Source organism: Capra hircus, assembly GCF_001704415.2.
Source record: "Capra hircus breed San Clemente chromosome X unlocalized genomic scaffold, ASM170441v1, whole genome shotgun sequence".
Classification (NCBI taxonomy): Eukaryota; Metazoa; Chordata; class Mammalia; order Artiodactyla; family Bovidae; genus Capra; species Capra hircus.
In genome coordinates, this window is record NW_017189517.1 from 2,165,605 (window position 1) to 2,171,604 (window position 6,000).

At 39.9% G+C, this 6,000-nt stretch overlaps 1 long non-coding RNA gene across 2 annotated transcripts in view; it reads left to right on the plus strand.

The window, feature by feature from the left end:
• Positions 1-2,163, plus strand: part of LOC108634473 — a 111,822-nt gene extending 109,659 nt beyond the window's left edge. For both annotated transcript variants that reach the window (XR_001917633.1, XR_001917634.1), the window contains exon 3: positions 2,026-2,163. This is a non-coding gene — a long non-coding RNA (uncharacterized LOC108634473). The remainder of the gene's footprint in view (positions 1-2,025) is intronic.
• Positions 2,164-6,000: the final 3,837 nt, after the last annotated feature.

Here is a 6,000-nt window from a genome sequence, read left to right on the forward strand (position 1 = left end):
CATGGAACTTGTTTTGATCAGCCTGATATCGCAGAAAGAAATACCAAGAAAAGTCTCAGAATAGTACACTAATCATATTGGACTCTATGACTATTCAAGTGCAAGAAATACATTCATTTGTAAATTATATAAAAACTAATCTTCTTTGAAAATAGTCTTGGTCATGATCTGAATGTTTTCTAGTGTTAGTGTTAGGTGCTCAGTTGTGCCCAACTCTTTGTGACCCCGTGGACTGTAACCCACCAGGCTCCTCTGTCCATGGCGTTCTCCAGGCAACACTACTGGAGTGTGTTGCCACTTCTTTGTCCTGGTGATCTTCCCAAACCAGGAATTGAATCTGGGTCTCCTGCACTGTAGCTGGATTCTTTACAGTCTGAGCCAGATAGCAATTGGTGTTTGTTTCTTTAGTTCTGGTCATGGTAGGGATTTAATAGGACATGGATAGGATGCAGTGAATGGTTGAGTTAAGATACAGAAGCAAGTTTTTATTTTTTTTGCTTAGTTACTCAGATGATGTAGAGGAAAATGTTTGACAAGTCCCAGAAGACATTTTAATGGAGGTGTTCCAAGTGGAATCTGATTGCAGAACAAATGGTATTTGTTCCATGGGCTGAAAACAGCGTAGAGATACTTTTCATTAAAAACAAGAATGTGAAGCCATTTTGTTAGCACCTCAACATTCATTTTACTGAAATTTGGTTGACCTTTAGCTGACTGGATTCCAAATTTTCATTGACATTTTACAACATTTCCTTAAAAATTGTACGGCTGTGGGCTATAGAAAAATTGAGAGGTAAAGAGTGAGCCATGGCAAGCCAACTTGATTCCTCTTTTGATAGGATTAGAGGACCAGTAGATAAAAGACTTAGGAAAGATCACCTAACTTTGGATTTTTAACAAAGCTCTTGATTCCACATTTCATGAAGCTTTAATGGAAACACTTTAAATTCCAGGTGCTGCTGCCAGAGGAGTAAGAAACTATCTCTGTTCACCCCTGACTGAAACATATAAGACTTGGGAATAAAAAATGCCTTTTGCCATTTTATATTGTGCAGTAGCAAGTAGTAAAGTGACCATGCTCTGAGATCATTTGAAGAGAATGGGATTAATACTACCCAAACCTGGCTTGTAATTTCCCATCATTCCAACTACTAAATAACTCCCTTGCAAGTTTTATATCTTAGTTTCCTTTTCTGGTTTGCTTATAGTCTTCTTTTTTGGAAATCCTTATATTATTGTTGGCAGTGACTTTAACACCAGGAAAGGTGGGCTACAATCCAGGGGGTCGCATAGAGTCAGACACAACTGAGTGACTAAGCACACACACACACAGTCTAGTGTTATATCTGCATCAATTCAACAATTCTTACAATGAAAGAAAGGAAAAAAATGTCAAGAGATAATCTAAAAAATATGTGACCAAACTTTTCAAAGAAAGAGTAGGTCCATCCATAGCCATATTTAAAGAGGGTCCTAGCTCTTTAGGCTTCCCAGGTGGTGCTAGTGGTAAAGAACCTGCTTCCTAGTGCAGGAGATGTAAGAGACGTGGGTTCAATCTCTAGGTCAGGAAGATCCCCTGGAGAAGGAAATGGCAATCCACTCCGGTATTCTTGCCTGGAGAATCCCATGGATAGAGGAGCCTGGAGGGGCTACAGTCCATAGGGTCACAAAGAGTTGGACATGACTGAAGCAACTTAGCACACAGCACTCTCTTTCAGGGAGGTGATAGCTATAATGTTATTTATGGTCATAAACGTTAATTTCCAAGAAATAGGAAGGATCTTACAAATGACAGAGCTGCAGCTCTTACAAAAGACAGAGTCTTATAACCCTATATTTTAATTCTGTGCTTATCAACAAGATCTGTAAAAATGGCAGAGGGCAACTAATTGGCTTTAAGGAATTCACCTGTTACTGCCAAGCTTTTAAGATAGACAGTTTCCCTCTAGTGGCTCATACAATAAAACCTAGAGACATCCCAGTCCTTAATGGAGTCTGGATTTTGGCTTTCTTTTTCTTCTTTAGGGTTGAACCAGCTGCCCTTTGACCCTGCCAACAACAACGAGCCCCTGCAGTTTGGTAGTGCCAGTGGCCCTCTGGTCACAGAAGGCCTCATTGAGAATGGAGGGGAGTCAAGCAAGAAAAGAAAGAGAACAAATGCTCCTTCAGGTAAGCTAGGCAATAATCCGTGCTCTTAGGCCAGTGCCACTGAGTCAACACTGTCCCAGGGCCTTGTATGGTGGTGGGCACTGGTCTAGGTTTTGTAGGAGCTATAGAAATGAGAAAGAGGCCCCTGCCCTCAAGGAATTCATGGTGGAATAGAGGGAGGAAAAAGCACATACTTAAATAACTCCAATCATAAACGAGAGTACTGCCGTGGTAAATGTGTAAAAGGGAAGCAAACCTGCGGGAGCACAAACAGGGGACGAGTTTCAATCAGCTTTGGGCGTCATGGAACACTTCAAAGCAGACGTGGCGTCTGTAGCGGGCCCTTGAATGGATAGGCTTAAGACAAGAAGAGGTGAATAAAAAACATTCGATTTATGCAGAAAGAATTACATGAGTGAATGATGTCACTGTACATTTTTCTTTGTATGTACAAGTAGTAGGAACCGTCACTTGTACTTCTCATGTGGATAACTGCCTATATTTGCATCTCCCCACCCCACCCCTGTTCCCCCCAGCACACACCATGCCCGCATGTGTTCCATGCCCTCATAGCTCTCTTAGAACAGCTGATGAACAGATTGTTCGAAATCCTGTTAACAGCTAACTGAATTTTTAGCCTCCCCTGCAATTACCCCCATCGTTCATGCTCTGTTGGCCTAGTCGCATGTTATATTTCTCTAAAACAAGTAGGGGGGTGGAAATGGGAGAACCAGATCTTCACTGATCACTTCAAATATTAAGTGATTAAATATTAAAATATTAATATAAATATTAAAGTAAGGGAAAATATTTTTAAAATTTCATCTCTTTGTTACTTGGCTATTCATTTGAAAATAGTATCTGTAATCCATAGAGACTGATTTGAGATTTTAACATAGACCTAATAGACATGCACATGGGGTTTGGAGTTTTGTTTCATTCTGTTTTTTACTGTTACTTTCACATTCACCTTATAAAATGGAGCATGTTTACAAACATACAGCATCATACCTGACTCTTAGATCATAGGTCTTTCTGCTTATAAATCAAGATATTTGTTCAATACAAGTTTGGAAGACAAAAATACAGTAAATCATTAGCTATCTAGAACCCTCAAGAAAAGTGTGATGTTTTTTGTTTTTTTTTTTGGAAAGGCATGGTATACAGCTAAGGAAATGGCTTGAGTTGTAATCCTAGCTCTCTCTGTCTGTGGCTGCTGGTGGATTTCTTAACCTCTCTGACTTTCAGTTTCTTCAACTGTAATGTTAAAAATGGCACTAAAACCTCTTAAGATTATTAATAGAGTTGAGTGAAATTAGATAAATTATTTAGCTTGGTATCTGCACACACTTCCTCCCTTAATAAATCCCTTCATAAATGTTGCTATTTTGTTATTATATGATAATATTACAAACTTCATTGTTTTAAACATCAATACATTTCACATTTTTAGGTTAACATTGTGAATACAAATTGTGTCTGTGTAACATCTGTCTTTTTAAGTCATATATTCAGCATAATCTAAACTTTGCTTGACCATTTAAATGCAAAATTCCAGTCATTAGTCATTGTACGGTGATGGACATGAGTTTGAGTAAGCTCTGGGAGTTGGTGATGGACAGGGAAGCCTGGCGTGCTACAGTCCATGGGGTTGCAAAGGGTCAGACATGACTGAGCGACTGAACTGAACTGAACTGTTCTGCAATACTCTATTATACTTTTTTGGGTTTACTAAGGAATATAAACCTTTTAACTTTAAGCTGTCCTAGACTGTAGTGGCTTTTTAGTTATTACAGCCACATCAGCCCCATTTTATCCACGTCCTGTCTCCTTTCTGCAGCCTGCACTCATCTCTAGTTCTCTGACTGTCCCTTCTGTAACAGCCTCTTTTCTCCTTCTTATCAGTTACAAACTTAAAAAAAAAAAAAACAAACAAGCAAGATCTCCAGGTCAGTGTGTTAAATGAATATGTTAAGTAAGAGTTAAACCACCTGTGAGAGAACCTGCTATGGAGAGAGATACAAGATTTAGGGCATCAACTCTAAAACATCTATTTTGGCTGCTCTGACGCCTTTTTTGATCACCTAGTTTTTCCACTGTGTTCATGGTGAGTGATGTGCTGGTTTAGAATAATACCTCCGGAACACTGGTTAGCTCATGAGGGTGGAGAAAAGGGGCATGTATTAATCTGTATTGTGAACCGACTTTTAAAGAATCGCAGTTTTATTCCTAATGAGCATACTCAGTGAGAGCAAAGTAACTGTTGCAGATATAGGATTTTAGCAGTAGATTATGTTAACCTATAATTAGCAGAATCAATTTGCATTCAAATAATGAATATGGGTAAGCTCTTAAAAACAGTATGTTCTTAAAAATAGGTGAACTAGGCCCCTGGCAGGCTCTATTATCTCCCTTGTAATCTTTTTCACACTATTTCCTTAGTGAACCCTTTCTTTGTAAGTATAATAGTACAGTGGTAACTCCAGCCCAGGTTAAATTACCACAAATTCTAAATTAGTGTAGTCCAAATTAATGATATTTTACTATACAAAGAGTCTCATAATTGTTCAGCTGGCAATCTTATGGTATTATAAATGAGCAGATTGTTTTATAAGGGTATTTTCTTCTATGCAGTTCTAGACAAAAGGAAGAGGGAATATATTTTGTGAGTAGGAACTTCTGCTTCTTTTATCACCATTGCCTGCATCCTAGCAAGAAGGAAAGCCAGGGGCTACCAGCCATTTCAGTTCTAAGCTGAGATACTTATGCAGCCATTACATTGCTCAACCCTGTGACCTCTTTGAATCAAAACTCTCTCTCTCCCTCTCTATCACCACACATGATGGAGAGTCCCATGCTTGCAGCTCTGGTTCCTCACTGTGCATTCTGTTCTTCCTTTCCCACCCCTCATACCTCACCCTTTTCTACAAACTGCCTCTCCCTTTTTATACTAGAATTGATCTCTTAAAGGTCGCCAGCAACCTCCAAATTGTCACAGTCAGTGGCCCTTTGACAGGTCTCAGCTACCTTGACCTGTTTGCTGTTAACAACCTCACCTTGCTTGAATTCTTTCCACTTCTGCTTTCCTTAGCAATACACTTTGCACATCCCTCTTCCTTTTCCAACTCTTTCAGGCATTCTTTCTCCTTTTCTTCCTGCCTCTGCTTTAAGTGAGTATACTATTATCCACGGGCTTCCCTTGTAGCTCAGATGGTAAAGAATCCGCCTGCAATGCAGGAGACCCAGGTTTGATCCCGGGGTGGAGAAGATACCACTCCAGTATTCTTGCTTGGAGAATCCCATGAATAGAGGAGCCTGGCGGGCTACAGTCCATGGGGTTGCAAAGAGTCAGACACGACTGAGCAACTAAGTATGCTCGCACTATTATCCACATTTATAGGTAAAGAAATAAAGGATGAATAAACTTTCCTAAGAATGAGCATTTAGCAAGTGGTTTGACTAGACCTGCAACTCCAAAGCTTTTCCCTAACTACTTTCCCAGAAGTATTGTGTCTGTAGATGTTAGGAGTCTGGGTCTGTTACTAAAATGCATAGTAAGCATTGGTGGCACACTGGGGTAATCTGTGTTTGTTGAGAGTAAGGTGAGCAGCACTTGGATTTGATCATCTCTAGGATCCCTTCAAAGGTGGAGATCCCATTGTCCCTTCTTTTCAGCTACTCCCCCAACAAGTTTTCTGTTTCCACCAAGATTGTCTGGTACCTTGCTCCAAATAGGCAATGGGCCTGCCTACTTCGGGACCTTGCTCATGCCATTTACTTTGCCTGGCATGCTTGTCCTCTTCTTTCACATGTCAAAATCATTTCCAAGGGACAGCACCTGTTACAAGTCAT